This window comes from Muntiacus reevesi, chromosome 6 (genome assembly GCF_963930625.1).
Source record: "Muntiacus reevesi chromosome 6, mMunRee1.1, whole genome shotgun sequence".
In the NCBI taxonomy this organism is placed as follows: domain Eukaryota; kingdom Metazoa; phylum Chordata; class Mammalia; order Artiodactyla; family Cervidae; genus Muntiacus; species Muntiacus reevesi.
This window is the reverse complement of record NC_089254.1, coordinates 44837865-44855558: the sequence shown is the minus strand read 5'-3', so window position 1 is coordinate 44855558 and position 17694 is coordinate 44837865. Positions and strand designations below refer to the sequence as shown.

At 41.7% G+C, this 17694-nt stretch overlaps 1 pseudogene; it reads left to right on the top strand.

Moving 5' to 3' along the window:
• The first annotated feature begins 513 nt into the window (after positions 1 to 513).
• Positions 514 to 828, top strand: LOC136170306 (baculoviral IAP repeat-containing protein 5 pseudogene; annotated as a pseudogene).
• Positions 829 to 17694: the final 16866 nt, after the last annotated feature.

Here is a 17694-nt window from a genome sequence, read left to right as displayed (position 1 = left end):
ACCTTAGGATTGACTATAAGCCCTTGCCAAGCACTCTACTAGCATAACCCTCCAAAAGGAAAGAAAGAACTCATTTTCAAGGCCCAGCACTGAAGGACATGATCCAGGGCAGGTAAGGGACCATCCGGGTAACAAGGGACCAAATAGTTGATCACCTAATGTATGTTTTCTATGTAAAGATTTATGATCAAAAGGGGGAAGGTGAAGAGGAAAAATCATAAATCTTTTTCTATGGTAGGACAATTAAATGAAGACAAAGAGAAAAAAATAATGACATGGACCCTTTGTGGTAGGCCTTTCCCAATGTGCAGTGTACATCTACAAGACCTCCTCAAAACAGGAGGATGCCCCAACACGGCTCGAAGAGGCTGTCAACCGCTGGATTTGAATCGAGGCACCACTTGGAGGTGGTGGGGTGGGCCCCCAGTCTAGGAGCTCTACCTCAAGAACCACTGTATCTCCACACTTAAGAGCTGGCCCTTCTTAGAGGGCTGCGCCTGCATCTCAGAGCAGATGGCCACGGCAGGCTTCATCCACCGTCCCACTGAGAACAAGCCTGACTTGGCTCGGTGTTTCTTCTGCTTCAAGGAGTTGGAAGGCTGGGAGCCAGATGACGACCCTATAGAAGAACATAAAAAGCATTCATCTGGCTGTATTTTCCTTTCCGTCAAGAAGCAGTTTGAAGAATTAACCCTCGGTGAATTTTTGAAACTGGATAAAGAATCAAGAACAAAATCGCAAAGGAAAACCAAAAATAAACAGAAAGAATTTGAAGAAACTGCAAAGAAAGTCCACTGTGCCAGTGAGCAGCTGGCTGCCTTGGAGTGACACCTCCCTGTCCCTGCCGCACAGAGACACAGACACGTCGTTTCCGGGTCTCACCCCTCAGCCTTACCAGTCTTTCCCTGGGGCCTCTTAACTGTGCCTTAGGAAAGGAGAACTTCAATAGTTTGAAATTAGAATATTTAAACTGTATTTTTCCTTGAAGTTGGTGCCGGGGCTACTTCTGTTATATAGCAAAACCTCTTTGGGGGAAACTTTAAAAAAAAAAAGCACTGCTTTTTTATGTTGTTTTCAGTCTTGCAAGATCATAAATGCAATGATGTATGAGTTTCAGCCCCAGCACAGACTAAGCAAAGAATTGGAGCGGCTGTATAAAAGGTGCGTGGAACACCCCCTCTGGCCGTGACCTCTGCCTTCTAATGGGATGCTTGCTTTGTGGGCTTGGTTGGGCCTGGTGCCTATTGAATTAGAGCTGCTGGGATAAAGCCCTCAGCCCCTCCTAAGATTCTGCAGTGTTGTTTTCTTATCTTGTTTGAATTATTATTTTGCATAATAGGATAAACTACAATCAAAAGTGAGCACAGCAAGAGACACAGATGTAAAGAACAGACTTTTGGACTCTGTGAGAGAAGGCGAGGGTGGGATGATTTGAGAAAATAGCATTGAAACATGTATATTATCATATGTGAAATAGATCACCAGTCCAGGTTTGATGCATGAGACAGGGTACTCAGGGCTGGTGCACTGGGATGACCCTGAGGGATGGGATGGGGAGGGAGGTGTGAGGGAGGGTCAGGATGGGGAACATATGTACACCCATGGCTGATTCATGTAAATGTATGGCAAAAACTACCACAATATTGTAAATTAATTAGCCTCCAATTAAAATAATTTTTTTTTTTAAAAAGTGAGCACAAAGCCTTTCTTAGTCATTGGGGACACCAGCATATACTTTAGGTGGATTTGGAGACAAAGTAAGATAGCAGGAAATATCTAGCAGAAACTGTCCTGAAATTGCTGCATGGTTAGCCGGCCCTAGTGGGCAGGAGGGCGCACACTGGCTACTCCTCTGTGAGAGCAATGCAGTGGCCTGAATCCCTTCTAAACGACTCAGTTCAAAACTGTGGGGACTTGGTGGGCTGTGCGGGCGATCAGTTAGCCCTGATTGGCTGCGTCTCCGTTGCTACACATCTGTGCCATGCTCCCCACAGCATCACTTCCTCCACAGCGGTCCCCTCCTCTCTTCCCCAAGGCCGGCTCACACTGAGGCCTGATCTTCAGATTAGGTGGGTTTGATCCTACCCTCCTTCATGAAGTAAAGCTGAGGGTGGATTGTTACTGTCCTATTGGAACCTCTAAGGGTCATCTTGGTAGTTGCTGAAGAATAAAAATTATTTCATTCCAAACAAACAAACAAAAACAAACAAACAAAAAACAGGAGGAGGAAATCAACCTTTGAGAAAAATTAGTCCCTTTCTTCAGATGCCAGCACTGTAATCCTAAAATTATCAATATTTCCTTTCCATCTCATACAGGGGTCACATTGACCAAAGGCTTGTTCTGTATCAATACATACATAACTGACTTTAAAAAAAAAACTTTGATGAACTGTGTGAACAATGGTTAACCTATCAATATGACACACAAATTCTTTGTCTCAAAAATGTATAAAATTGCATCTCTAACTCCTGATTAATCAAACAGTTCCCAGAGCTTCTGAGAATGTTTCCCGGGTTATAACCCTCAGTTTGGCTCAAATAAAATTCTCTTTTCTTTTTTCTTAGCTTGACTGTTATATGATTTTTTCATTGACACACTCTACACATTCACATGTATAGATATATCTAAGATATATTATTAGATTTTTAAAATCTAAGTTCAGAAAAATGATCAAATAATACAAAGTGGCAAAGAAAACCATAATCCAGTCAATAAATATGGAAACATGCTCAATCTCAGTAATAATTGGGTGTCTCTTATTATAACAATCATAAAATACCATTTCACCCTCACAAAACTGACAAAGTTACTTCTGATAATATCAAGAGTTGGCAAAAATATGGAACAGCAGGAACTCTTACACATTAGCAATAATATAATGCAAAAGTTATAAAGAAACCTGCCTCTGGGGGCTTCTGAGTGACGGAAATACAGATGGTGATTTGGAAATAATAAAATCTTTTTCTTTTTTGATAAAGATGTGACAATGCAGACCACATAACAGAATATGAATTTTAATAAAGTACTTGAAAGGGGCTTTTATTGCACCCTTGTGGACTATATGAAGCCATGTGGGGTTGACAATTAGAACAATTAGGAGCATCCATAGGCAACTAAACAAAGAGATCAGGCTGATTATCAGCCAAAGTGGGTCTAGAATGAGCTCACTCAACGCCTTGGGGGACAGGATGGATGGCATGTTCACCCAACGGATGAACTCTCCATCCAACAACAGTGCACATCCAGCTGATTTGCTGGACAAAGGAAAAGATTCAAAAGCACTGGGCACAAACAACAAAGAATGTTATAAGCATCAGTGTTCAATAGCTGAGTTCAGAATAGTAACAATGTGATTATCAGCAGTTCACATAAAACTGAATTGGGAGACTTTTTGTTCATTATAAGATCAACTTGAATCAATGGTATGATGTGGCAACACTTGCCCTCCCCCCCACCAAAAAAACATGTATTGCAGACTAAACTATATTATTAGAAGTGTTCAGAACAGGGTGAGCTGATTAATCATTATCTGAAGTGCCAAGTTCAGATTTTGTTTCTACATTTGAAGAACAGTGGAAATAGTAATCCTGTTGATGATGTAGCAGTTATTTACTATGTCCCAGGGGCTAACTATACACACACACACACACACACAATACTGCAAGTTCTGTGCCACTTAATAGTTACATTATGAGGCAGGTACTAAAATTTCCATTTTAGAAACTAGAGCTCAGAGAGGCCAAGTCTGCATCACAGGTACACAGTCAAGCCAGGACTGAAGCCCAGGTCTCTAAATGTAAAGCCCTGACCCTCACCTATGACATCCTGCCACTCTCAGCTGCAAGGTGGCCAGAGACAGGTCTAGTCGCTGAGGAATGATCCAGCAGTGAGGACACTGGGAACAGAATTTTATCAGACACCCTCAACATGTGGCACATGCCTATGTGGTAAGATTTCTGGAGTTGAACCAGTCACTGGGCCGAGGAGGCTGCTACAAACTAATCAGCAGCTGGTCGTGAAGACAGAAGATGAAAACTATGACCACTTGAATAGTCACATGACGGCTATTCACAGATCACAGTCAAATAACCTGACGTCTTGTGGAGACACTGACCGTCACTGCCTCATCTAAGTCATCTGTGTCCTCTGTTTCACCACCTAGACTTGAGTCAAGGTTTGCCTGTGGCCAGGAATGAGCCAACAGAACTCGAAGGTCACTTTGGCCTAAGCTACAATTCAGAAAGGCTCCAAGTGGGGAGTTGAATCCTCCAGGTAGAATTACTATTCAGATGTTTCCAAACCACCAGCGGTAGCAGCATCAGAAACACTTACACTAAATGCTCCAGCAAGAAGTGAGTTAGGTCAGTTTCATGAGACTGAATTCCAGGAATTTCCTTTTATCCACTGCAAGGGGGAAAGTCATTTCCTCTTGGAGGGGGCTGGGCCATGAGCCTGGAGCTACCAGCTGCCACCTCATGAGGAAGGTCTGCTTGGTAACGGGGGCCTCACTCACAGAGAAGACCATTGTGTGGGGCTAGACAGAGAATCCTAGGGTGAGTGACATCTGTATTTATTATCTGTTTTTTCTATAGAACCCCCCCCCCAATTACTCCCAGTTACCCCAACACACGTTTAGTGTATTTTTATCTCACAGTAGCTGTGGGTCAGGAACACAGGGGCGCTTTGCTAGGTGATTCTGACTCAGGGTCTCACACAGGGCTTCAGTCAACATGTTGACCAGGAGCAGAGTCTTCTCAAGGCCCCAGTAGGGGAAAGGCTGCACTCACACGGCTGTCCTAAGTCTCAGAAGACCCACTTACAAGCTAGCTCACGTGGCTGATGGCAGGCCTCAGGTTCTTACCGGTTCTAGGGTTGAAACACCCATTTCTTGCCACCTGGGCCTCCCCACAGGGCTACCCACAACATGGCAGCTTGAGTCGCCCAGTCAGAGCACTCTGGGAAAAAAAGAGTGAGCAATTGCCAACAAGGCAGAAGTCAGTCCTTTCATGCCCTCATCTGGGAAATGGCGTCCTGTCACTTTTGCCATGTTCTCTTTGGAGCAAGTCTCTAGGTCCAACCTTACACTCAAGAGAAAGGGATTACAGAGGGCAATACTAGGAGGCAACACTGGGAACCACTTTAGACACTACCTGATACACCACTTGAGCCCCTGGAGTCAGCCATGCCGGAAGCCAGATCATTCCCTGTCTTTTCAGTTATGAGAGCAAATATAACCTTCCTTTGCTGAAATCAATTTGAGTTGGGTTTCTGTCATGTCATGTGTAACCCATGGAGTCCTTCACTAACACATTAATACACACTCTGAAAGCAAACACCATCATCAATAAAACCAGAGTGGCAAGGGTGAGGTCAACAGAACAAGCTTTTTCTGGAGTGGACAAATAAGCCGACCAGAATTCTTAAATGTCCTGTATGATCCTGGATGATATTTTTGGATTTTTTCTGCCTGGATTTATTCTAGCATTTCTGAGATTCTGCTCAGCTAATTTAGCAAGCCCGTGTCAGTGTGATAGCATGCCAAACTCGGAATTTTACTGCCAAAAATGACAGTGAATAGAATTAGACCATGAGGAGTGCAATTAGTTTGACATGCTATTAACACCCCAACATGAACACAGAAGGAAAAGCTTGAGAAAAAGTATAAAGTTAAAATAAAGTTTAGTTCAGTTAATGGCAATGATAAAATAAAATTACTACCTCAAATTTTGTTTGCCATACCAGCTGAATGAAAATAATAACATACAAATGATGTGAAATTTGATAAAGACTTGTATAATTTTAGCAGGAAGACAATCTATCATGTTTCTCTGGCTAATCAACCATAGTGAAACTTGAGAACATTCCTCTACACCCATCCTTAAAAATGGATCCTGCTTAGCACCCAATCATGGGAGATGATGTCACTTGTCTTCCAGACAGTAACCATGAGAGAAAAAAAAAAGCCAGATAAATTGATTTCCTTTAGAAAATATATCGCCTGTGTAGCATTGCCTAAAATACACTATTTTTTTAAGGAAAACATCAGTAATGATGTTTTCAATATAGAGTATTTCACAGCAGTATTCCACCTCCCTCCAAGTCAGATGTCAAACCCAAATGGGCTTCAGGCTCATCAGGGGGCTTGTTAAAACCCAGATGGCTGGGACCTGACTCTATAGAGTTTCTGATTGTGTTGGTCTGGGGTAAGGGCCTAGAATCTTTTTTTTTTTTTTTTGCCTGCACCACATGGTTTGTGGATTTTAGTTCCCCAACCAGGGAACAAACCCAGGCCTTCAGCAGTGACAGCACTGGAGTCCTAACCACTGGACTTCCCAGAAATTCCCTAGAATCTGCGTTTCTAACAAGCTCTCGGGTGCGACGGCTGCTGGTGCTTGGAGACCACACCCCGAGAACTGTGTTCCAGTGGCAAAGAAGCTCAGTCCTCCTGCAGGAACTCTCAAGCTTCTCTGGTTGGTTCCTGCAGCCTCCAGAACTCTGCCCTCTCTCTCGGGCATTGCTATTTTCCCACCCAACTCCTTCTCTCTTCACATCTGCCATTTCTCCTAGACTTCAAGACAGACAACCCATGCCGCTGCCAGTTTCCTCCAAGAATTCCAGATTCCCCAGTTTTACTTCAAAAAGTGTGTGGGCTGTGAGTGGGTATCACCTCATCTCTTGCTTACAGAGCAACAAAACTGGAAGATGAATACTGATAGAGCTCAAAATATTAGCCACAGAGTAGGATTCTAATTGATTTATTATACAGCCTAAGAGGACGTTATTACCAAAAAGATACTGCATTAATTCAATTAAGTTCCCAGTTTTTGTTTTTTTGTTTTTTTTAGTGTACTAAACAATTGTTCGGGAAAAGTGAATAAATTCAAACAAAAGAGATTTCAGTGCCACTCAGGGACAATGATTTCTTAAATTAGATCTTTTACTTCTTTGTTCAAACAATTTGTGTTTAGACAGAGTCTAGGCATGTATTCAGACTTCAAGGGGAAAATATATTCAAAACAGATGAAAGAGTTTAGGAGTTGCACAACAAAGAAATGCCATCCAATTTTATATATGTCAGTCGAAGAAAATTTGAAGCTGTCATCGACTATAACTGAAAGAACAGAAAAAAACGTTTAAAGATATTCTACGTTTCTTGGCCTTTATTCACCAAACTGCTAAAGCAAATTGTTTTCCAGAACCGCTCAGAACAGACGATGCCAGAGAGTGGTTTCAAAGAGTTTCTAATGAAAACGAGATGTATTTATTCTGACCTCCATGTGAAATGGAGTTGGTCTGTTGGGTTTATTGTTTTGTCTTCACTTTTCTCACATTTAAGACTTCTCCTTTCTGATGAAGAGTTAAATGGGATGACTGAAAGCCACTCTGATAGGAACTGCTGTATTTTCCACTCTGTATAAAATACTTCACACATGGTTAAACATTCCAACTTAATGGTATATAACTTCGGTCTCATCAGTAAACACTCACCTATTCATTCATTCAGACACGTACTAGGTACCTGCTAGGTATGGGAGATACAAACCTAAATGATATACGGTCCCTGCCTTGAGCCCTCGGTCTAAACGTCTAGGCTGAAGCTCTAGACTCGGGAGGCAGAGCGTGTGGGTATCCACCACTGTTTATGGGAGGCCCTGGTGGCTCAGTTGGTAAAGAATCTGCCTGCAATGCAGGAGACCCAGGTTCAACCCCAGTGTTGGGAAGATCCTCTGGAGAAGGAAATGGCTACCCACTCCAGTCTTCTTGCCTAGAGTATTCCATGGACAGAGGAGCCTGGCAGACTACAATCCATGGGGACTCACAAAGAGTCAGACATGACTGAGCGACTAACACTTTCCATTTCATTTCATGCCATCACTCCAGGCTGTGTAGGCCAAGAAGCTGGAAAAGGCCGGAACCTGAAGGAAGGCCAACAGTTAGGAAGTCAGAGACAACAGAGGGGTGAGAGAGGGAACCAGAGTAGGGTGAGGTGAGAGGTTATGTCATGGAAGCCAAAGGAGCTGTTTCTAGGAGGGAAAATGCAAAAATGTGACAATGCGCAAATGCTGTGTAGAGACCCAGTGAAAGAGACCTCAAAGAGTTGTTGGGATTCCAAGTTTGCTGATGGCTTTAGTAGAGGTGGTATCAGGAGAGAGATGGGCGAAGCGCGTTGCTGGGACTGAGGAGCAGATGTAAATGAGGTAAAGGCGACAAGCAGGGAGAAATTCTTCCCATGTAGAAGAGAGGGCATGCCTTTCTGGTGTGAGAAAGTGTTCCTCTTTAATAGGGAAGGGCAGGGGAGAATTTACCATGAATCAAACAAGAGAATCTTAAGCTTCAGGTCCCTCATCAGTATGGGCCCGCCACCCCACCAGGCCCTCGGAGGAAAAGGAAGCAGCAAAAGGAAGCAGGCTTCCCAGGAGCACTGGTCACCAGATTTCCAGTCCCTCCAAGACCCAGGGCCAGGGGAAGCTCTAACCAAGCAGGATGCTATGGGGCCATCTCTGCTGCAGCTCCTCTCTGAAATACCCAGAAAACAGGATTTGATGCACATTTCCTGAGTTGTTTTGCAGAAGTGAAAACTCCCCACCAGATGAAAGATGTTAACTACTTGACCTGAGACACAGCCCCAGGCCTCCGGGAGCCTAAGGACCGACCCCTGTGACACTATCCTGTTCACTCACCGTTACCCAACCAGAGAATTGTGCAGGAGCTGATCACATATTCTGTGACCGCCCCACCCCCACTTGACTTGTAAAAATGCTTTGCCAAAACCCTTCCGGGAGCTCAGGACTTTTTAGGGCATAAGCCAACCATTGTTTTCCATGGCCCTACAACAAACCTTTCTCTGTTCCAAACTCTGACATCTCAGTTTGCATGACCTCACCGTGCACTGGACTCACAATTGTGCTAACAAAGCCAGCCGGGGTCAGTAGATCCTGTAAGAAGTTAACAGCTGTTGCCTGTATAGCGGGTGAGTAGTATTTTGAATATTTTCCCTGGAAGTCAAAGGACCTAGGGTTAGAGAGAGAGAAACCTGACGTGGTGGAGGCACTGCTCCCGTGGACTTAGGGATTTAGCTACATGCCCATCAGTTCTATTTGCTGCAAGAGTGTAAGCTCCTTTAGGTCAGCAACCTTGGCCATCAGTGTCATATCTGCATAAAAACAGAAAATTATAAATTTAGGGGCCTTGATTCAACTTGATCAAGATTATAGTTGAAATCAGAGGCTACATATTTCAAAAATGGTTAAGGAACTTCAAGAAGATGAAGATACTATTATTATCACACATGTTTGAGAATACAAGCCCAGAATGAGTCTAGAAGACACCAAAAACATAAATCCTAGCCAAGATGGAGTTAAGGCTCTTTGAAGCCAAATCATAAAATTGGGTTGTTTGCCACAAGCGTTCTTGTGAAATTCCATTGTAGCTGCAATGATTTACTGTTACAGAACCCTTAACTTAGAGACTGTGACATTTGTTCAACTTTTTGGGTAGAAAATTGAATTTACTCACTGTACATTTGTTATGGACAATTTGGTTTACCATAAATCTTGTCTTATTTATCCCATTATCTATGACTTATCTGATCTCATTACAATTAACCAAGGTAGCACTATAAAAGTGGTGTAGATTCACTTGGGCTTAGAAAGGACAACACAAGCTTTTCCTCCCCATGTAAGTCATGCAAGTTCTTTTGTGTGTGTGTTTATTTCGTTTTCAATAATGATAATGAAATAGTTGTTGGAATACAGTGGAGGACATTTTCTTCCAGCTGGATCCTAGTATCTAGAAGAGTGTGTGGTACTTGTAAGCATTCAGTAAGTGCTGGTTGACTGACTTATTTGCTGACTTCTCATTAACACTGAGGAAAAGGATCTGTTAGAAGAGGTATCAACTGGACATCAAGACATTAGAGAAGGACTTTCCTTGGGTTCTCTGAAATAATTTTTATTAATTCGCTTCAAATATTTCATTTAAATAACTGTACACTCTTTAAATACGTAATTTAATATTATGAAGGAGGCTGAATCCAGTCAGAAATGAGATGCAATCATGAAACATATCCTTTAAAACCCTTATTTCAAAAAAAAAAAAAAAAAACCCTTGTTTCAACAACTGCATCCAGCATACAGGCAGTTAATCATTATCATATACATGCAGTAATTCAGGAGGCCACTAGAGGGCAAAAAGGGTCAGAGAGTTATTGAAAACTAAGGAAGTGCACATGGACCACAGCCCTGTCTAACATGAAACTATGAGCCACGCAACGTAGGGCCACCCAAGACGGACAGGTCATGGTGGAGAGTTCTGACAAAACGTGGTCCACTGGAGAAGGGAATGGCAAACCACTTCAGTACTCTTGCCTTGAGAACCCCATGAACAGTATGAAAAGGTAAAAAGATAGGATATTAAAAGATGAACTCCCCAGGTCGGTAGGTGCCCAATATGCTACTGGAGATCAGTGGAGAAATAACTCCAGAAAGACTGAGGAGACGGAGTCAAAGCAAAAACAATACCCAGCTGTGGATGTGACATAATAGAAGCAAGGTGTGATGCTGTAAAGAGCAGTATTGCACAGGAACCTGGAATGTTAGGTCCATGAATCAAGGCAAATTGGAAGTGGTCAAACAGGAGATGGCAAGAGTGAATGCCAACATTTCTAGGAATCAGCGAACTAAAATGGACTGGACTGGGTGAATTTAACTAAGATGACCATTATATCACAGCAATCCAAGTCTATGCCTCGACCAGTAATGCTAAAGAAGCTGAAGTTGAATGGTTCTATGAAGACCTAAAGACCTTCTAGATCTAACACCCAAAAAAGATGTCCTTTTCATTATAGGGGACTGGAATGCCAAAGTAAGAAGTCAAGAAATACCTGGAGTAACAGGCAAATTTGGCCTTGGAGTACGGAATGAAGCAGGGCAAAGGCTAACAGAGTTTTGCCAAGAGAACGCACTGGTCATAGCAGACACCCTCTTCCAACAACACAGAGAAGACTTTGTGTTCTATGTGTAAGACTTACACATAGACATCACCAGATGGTCAACAACAAAATCAGATTGATTATATTTTTTGCAGCCAAAGGTGGAGAAGCTCTCTACAGTCAGCAGAAATAAGACCAGGAGATGACTGTGACTCAGATCATGAACTCCTTATTACCAAAATCAGACTTAAATTGAAGAAATTAGGGAAAACCACTAGACCACTCAGGTATGACCTAAATCAAATCCCTTATGATTATACAGTGGAAGTGAGAAATAGATTCAAGGAATTAGATCTGATAGACACAGTGCCTGAAGAACTAGGGACAGAGGTTCATGACATTGTACAGGAAGCAGGGATCAAGACCATCCCCAAGAAAAAGAAATTCAAAAAGGCAAAATAGTTGTCTAAGGAGGCCTTATAAATAGCTGTGAAAAGAATAGAAGTGAAAAGCAAAGGAGAAAAGGAAAGATATACCCATTTGAATGCAGAGTTCTAAAGAATAGCAAGGAGAGATAAGAAAGGCTTCCTCAGTGATCAATGCAAAGAAATAGAGGAAATCAACAGAATAGGAAAGACTAGAGATCTCTTCAAGAAAATTAGAGATACCAAGGGAACATTTCATGCAAAGATGGGCACAAAAAAAGGACAGAAATGGTATGGACCTAACAGAAGCAGAAGATATTAAGAAGAGGAGGCAAGAATGCACAAAAAAATATCTATACAAAAAAAGATCTTCATGACCCAGATAATCATGATGGTATGATTACTCACCTAGAGACAGACATCCTGGAGTGCAAAGTCAAGTGGGCTTTAGGAAGCATCATTATAAACAAAGCTAGTGGATGTGATGGAATTCCAGTTGAGCTATTTCAAATCCTGAAAGATGATGCTGTGAAAGTGTTGCACTCAGTACGCCAGCAAATTTGGGAAACTCAGCAGTGGCCACAGGACTGGAAAAGGTCAGTTTTCATTCCAATCCCAAAGAAAGGAAATGCCAAAGAATGCTCAAACTACTGCACAATTGCATTCATCTCACATGCCAGTAAAGCAATGCTCAAAATTCTCCAAGCCAGGCTTCAACAGTACGTGAACTGTGAACTTCCAGATGTTCAAGCTGGATTTAGAAAAGGCAGAGGAACCAGAGATCAAATTGCCAACATCTGTTGGATCATCGAAAAAGCAAGAGAGTTCCAGAAAAACATCTACTTCTGCTTTATTGACTATGCCAAAGCCTTTGACTGTGTGGATCACAACAAACTGTGGAAAATTCTGAAAGAGATGAGAATACCAGACCACCTGACCTGCCTCTTGAGAAACCTGTATGCAGGTCAGGAAGCAACAGTTAGAACTGGACATGGAACAACAGACTGGTTCCAAATCAGGAGAGGAGTACATTAAGGCTGTATATTGTCAGCCTGCTTATCTAACTTATATGCAGAGTACATCATGAGAAATCCTGGGCTGGATGAAGCAAAAGCTGGAATCAAGACTGTTGGGAGAAATATCAACAACCTCAGTTATACAGATGACACCACCCTTAACGGCAGAAACTGAAGAAGAACTAAGAGCCTCTTGATGAAAGTGAAAGAGGAGAGTGAAAAAGTTGGGTTAAAACGCAACATTCAGAAAACTAAGATCACGGCATCTGGTCCCATCACTTCATGGCAAATAGATGGGAAAACAGTGGAAACAGTATCAGACTTTATTTCTTGGGTCACCAAAATCACTGCAGATGGTGAATGTAGCCAAGAAGTTAAAAAATGCTTACTCCTTGGAATAAAAGTTATGACCAACCTAGACAGCATGTTAAAAAGCAGAGACATTACTTTGCCAACAAAGGTCTGTCTAGTCAAAGCTATGGTTTTTCCAGTAGGCATGTATGGATGTGAGATTTGCACTATAAAGAAAGCTGAGCACTAAAGAATTGATGCTTTTGAACTGTGGTGTTGGAGAAGACTCTGGAGAGTTCCTTGGACTGCAAGGAGATCCAACCAGTCCATCTAAAGGAAATCAGTCCCGAATATTCATTGGAAGGACTGATGATGAAAATGCAACTTCAATACTTTGGCTACCTGATGCAAAGAACTGACTCATTTGAAAAGACCCTGATGCTGGGAAAGATTGAAGGCGGGAGGAGAAGGGGATGACAGAGGATGAGATGGCTGGATGGCATCACAGACTCAATGGACATGAGTTTGAGTAAACTCTGGGAGTTGGTTATGGACAGGAAGGCCTGGTGTTATACAGTCCATGGGGTTGCAAAGAGTTGGACATGACTGAGTGACTGAACTGAACTGAAGGAAGAAGTGAGGGGGTTGGAATAACCCATTTCCTATTGAAGTGGGTTTGTGAGAGCCAATGGGCAGTGGTAAGAAAATTATTCATAAGAACTGATGAAGGCTAAGCTGGGAAATTTTAAATCCAAAGCAGTAAAAAGAAATTATAAGGTAGAAAATATTTAAAAGGCATGAATGCAAGGGTCAGAAAACAATAGTGTTACTAGAAATGTTAAGTGTAGGACTGAAAACATCAAAGGCCATGGAGAAAAGGCAAAAACAAGGTCAGAAACCACTAGAATTTAAGGCCCCGAGTGCAGAAAGCAGAGTGCACATTTCTGGATCTGGGTCTGAGTGAAGAACTGACTTAAACCTCCTATAGTTACTATACATTCCTCAACTGTGTCCTTTGGTAAAGAAAAAGATTTTAGGTTGTTAGGATTCTTCTAACGTCCTGTATTGCTCATCACCCTGGAAGTCAGTAGTCATTGTGTAATCTTAAACTTTCTCTACACCTTCGTTACCTCATCTGTTAAATGGACATCATAACAGCCCAAGGTAGCTGTGTTTCCTAAGCAGGATTCAACAGAGACTTCATATTATGGAAGACAGTAATTTAAGGTTGATCCAGACAAAGAATATCAAGCAATTCTGTTGTCAAGCTGCATAGTTTACAATGCACTCAACCAGTCAGCCTTGAAGTTATACAGTTCTTGACAAAATTTGGTTGTTGGGTCATAGAGGAGACACAGATTTTCCTTTATTTCAAATTTTTCACACAAACTGAGACTTTGATTTTTTATTACACTATATAAATTTTTTCATTAAATTTTAAATTAACAGACTGGTTCCAAATAGGAAAAGGAGTACGTCAAGGCTGCATATTGTCACCCTGATTATTTAACTTATATGCAGAGTACATCATGAGAAACACTGGGCTAGAAGAAGCACAAGCTGGAATCAGGATTGCTGGGAGAAATATCAATAACCTCAGATATGCAGATGACACCACCATTATGGCAGAAAGTGAAGAAGAACTAAAAAGCCTCTTGATGAAAGTGAAAGAGGAGAGTGAAAAAGTTGGCTTAAAGCTCAACATTCAGAAAACTAAGATCATGGCATCTGGTCCCATCACCTCATGGGAAATAGATGGGGAGACAGAGGAAACAGTGTCAGACTTTATTTTTTGGGGCTCCAAAATCACTGCGGATGGTGACTGCGGCCATGAAATTAAAAGACGCTTAATCCTTGGAAAGAAAGTTATAACCAACCTAGATAGCATATTAAAAAGCAGAGACATTACTTTGCCAACAACAGTCCATCTGGTCAAGGCTGTAGTTTTTCCAGTGGTCAAGTATGGATGTGAGAGTCAGACTGTGAAGAAAGCTGAGCACCAAAAAACTGATGCTTTTGAACTGTGGTGTTGGAGAAGACTCTGGAGAGTCCCTTTGACTGCAAGGAGATCCAACCAGTCCATCCTAAAGGAGATCAGTCCTGGGTGTTCATTGGAAGGACTGATGCTGAAGCTGAAACTCCAATACTTTGGCCACCTGATGCGAAGAGTTGACTCGTTGGAAAAGACCCTGATGCTGGGAGGGACTGGGGGCAGGAGGAGAAGGGGACGACAGAGGATGAGATGGCTGGATGGCATCACTGACTCAATGGACATGAGTTTGAGTAAACTCCAGGAGTTGGTGATGGACAGGGAGGCCTGGCGTGCTGTGATTCATGGGGTCGCAAAGAGTTGGACACGACTGAGCGACTGAACTGAACTACTAATTAAATGGAGTCTTGGACAAAAAGAATCTAGAGTAGAATTTGATAAATATTTTATCTGTCGGCTACTGTAAAAACACCCAAAACTCAGTAAGTAAAAACAGAAACCATTTGTTAATTCCCACCTATCTGCCAGTCAGCTAGGGAGCTGGCTAATCTAGGCCAGGCTTGCCTGGAAGGTTCTACTGGTCTCATCCGGGTTCACTCACACATCTAGTAGTTAGCTAGGGGTCAAATAATCTAGGCTAAATTTAACTGAGATGCCCCTATCTTTTCAGCTTCCTCTGGTGACTATCAAGCCAGGCGGGGCACACCCCTTTCATGGAAGTAGCAGAAACACAAGAGAACGAGTGAAAATAGACATACACGAGGTCCAGTTGTGGAACTGGAGCTCCAGCACTTCTGCCTCATTCCATTAGTCAAGCAAAATTACACAGTCAAGTCCAGATTCAAGGATGTGGAAATAGTCTGCTAACATATATTATGTCTTTTTTCTATGTCTTCCACAACTAGAAGGTGCATATGCTAAGATCCCCTAAATGTCCAACAACAGACAAATGAGTAAACAATATGTGATACACGTATACAAAGGAACACTACTCAGCCATAAAAAAGAATGAAATCATGCCATTTGCAGTAACACAAATGAACCTAGAGACTATCATACCAAGTGAAATTAGTCAGAGAGAGAAAGACAAATACCATATTATGATATCACTTTATATGTGGAATCTAAAACAGGATATAAATGAACTTATCTACAAAAGAAAAAGAGTCACAGATGTAGAGAACAGACTTGTGGCTGCTAAGGAAGGAGGGTAAGGAGGGAGCTTGGGACTAGCAGATGCAAAATATTATATACAGGATGCATAAACAGCAAGGTCCTACTGTATAGCACAAGGAACTATACTCGATAGACTGGGATAAATCATGACGGAAAAGGATATGAAAAAGAATGTACATACATGTATAAGTAAATTACTGTACAATACTGTAAGTAAACTATAGTTCAATAAAATAAATTAAAAAGAAAAGTATAGGGATCCAATCTGTCTTGTTCCCATTTTACTGGTGAGGAAACCGAGACAACAGAGAGGTCACATAGGTATGAAGTGGTAAAGCCAGGATTTGAACTAAAATAGTCTGCCCTTAAAGTGCATGCTATTAACCACTCCATTATATCATCTCTCCTAACAGATGCAAATAATTAACAATATAGAAGATTCTGGGCCCTAAATTAGACCTAAACACTAAAAGCATTTGACTGTGTGGAGCACAATAAACTGTGGAAAATTCTTCAAGAGATAGGAATACCAGACCACCTGACCTGCCTCTTGAGAAACCTGTATGCAGGTCAGGAAGCATACAGGTGGAATGCTGTACAGAACAGACTGGTTCCAAATAGGAAAAGGGGTACGTCAAGGCTGTATATTGTCACCCTGCTTACTTAACTTATATGCAGAGTACATCATGAGAAAGAGTCGGACACAACTGAGTGACTGAACTGAACTATAACGCTTTTTTTCTGAAGCCAGAATGTCTCCATGAAGCATCAAATCACTGCATTTATTATTGGGTCAGCTGATAACACAGAAGGAAAGTGTTAAGAAAACTGAATTTGTTAGATAGGCTAGACAATCCAGTCAACAACCCAGAAAGGGCTGTTTCATCCTGTCCATATTCCTGCTTCCAAGCAGGGCTGTGTATCACTCTTACCAGGAACAGTACAGTTAGCTGTGATTTTTAGTCTTCAGAGACTATTTCTACAACCACCTATGGAAATTCTGTCCATGTTTCATAAATCCATCAGCAAGTTTCCTTACTGTTAGACCTAAACTGTTCAATTTAATTGCACTATGACTTGGATCAGCTCTGTAAAGTTTAGATCAAGGGTTGCAAACTGGCAGACTGTGGGCTCAAACCAGCCTACAGACATACTTTGTTTTGCCTGCACTGACAAAGACGTTTCGATAGTTGCCAACATTTAAAAATAGGGATCTTCATATTAAAAATCCAGCTCTTGTTGAATTAAATTTTCTAAAAGGGTTTGCTTATAATCAGAATTGTCTCATGTTTGAAAGTTTGCCAGTTACTTATAAAACCTTCTGAACTTGGTGTTTTTTTGAAGAAAAACTTATGATGTTAACTACCAATTCCATTTATTTCTACATTTCTATGAATGTAGTTATTTAGACTGTCTTCAAATATAATGACAAAACGTTGTCCATAATATCCTTTCATTATCACAATCTGTACATATCTATAGTTGTTTTTCTCTTTTCATTCCTATTATTGTTGACCTATAGCTTTTCTTTTTTTATTTATTTTTTTTCAGTGGGTTTTGTCATACATTGATATGAATCAGCCATAGAGTTACACATATTCCCCATCCCGATCCCCCCTCCCACCTCCCTCTCCACCCGATTCCCCTGGGTCTTCCCAGTGCACCAGGCCCGAGCACTTGACTCATGCATCCCACCTGGGCTGGTGATCTGTTTCACCATAGATAATATACATGCTATTCTTTCAAAACACCCCACCCTCACCTTCTCCCACAGAGTTCAAATGTCTGTTCTGTACTTCTGTGTCTCTTTTTCTGTTTTGCATATAGGGCCATCGTTACCATCTTTCTAAATTCCACATATAT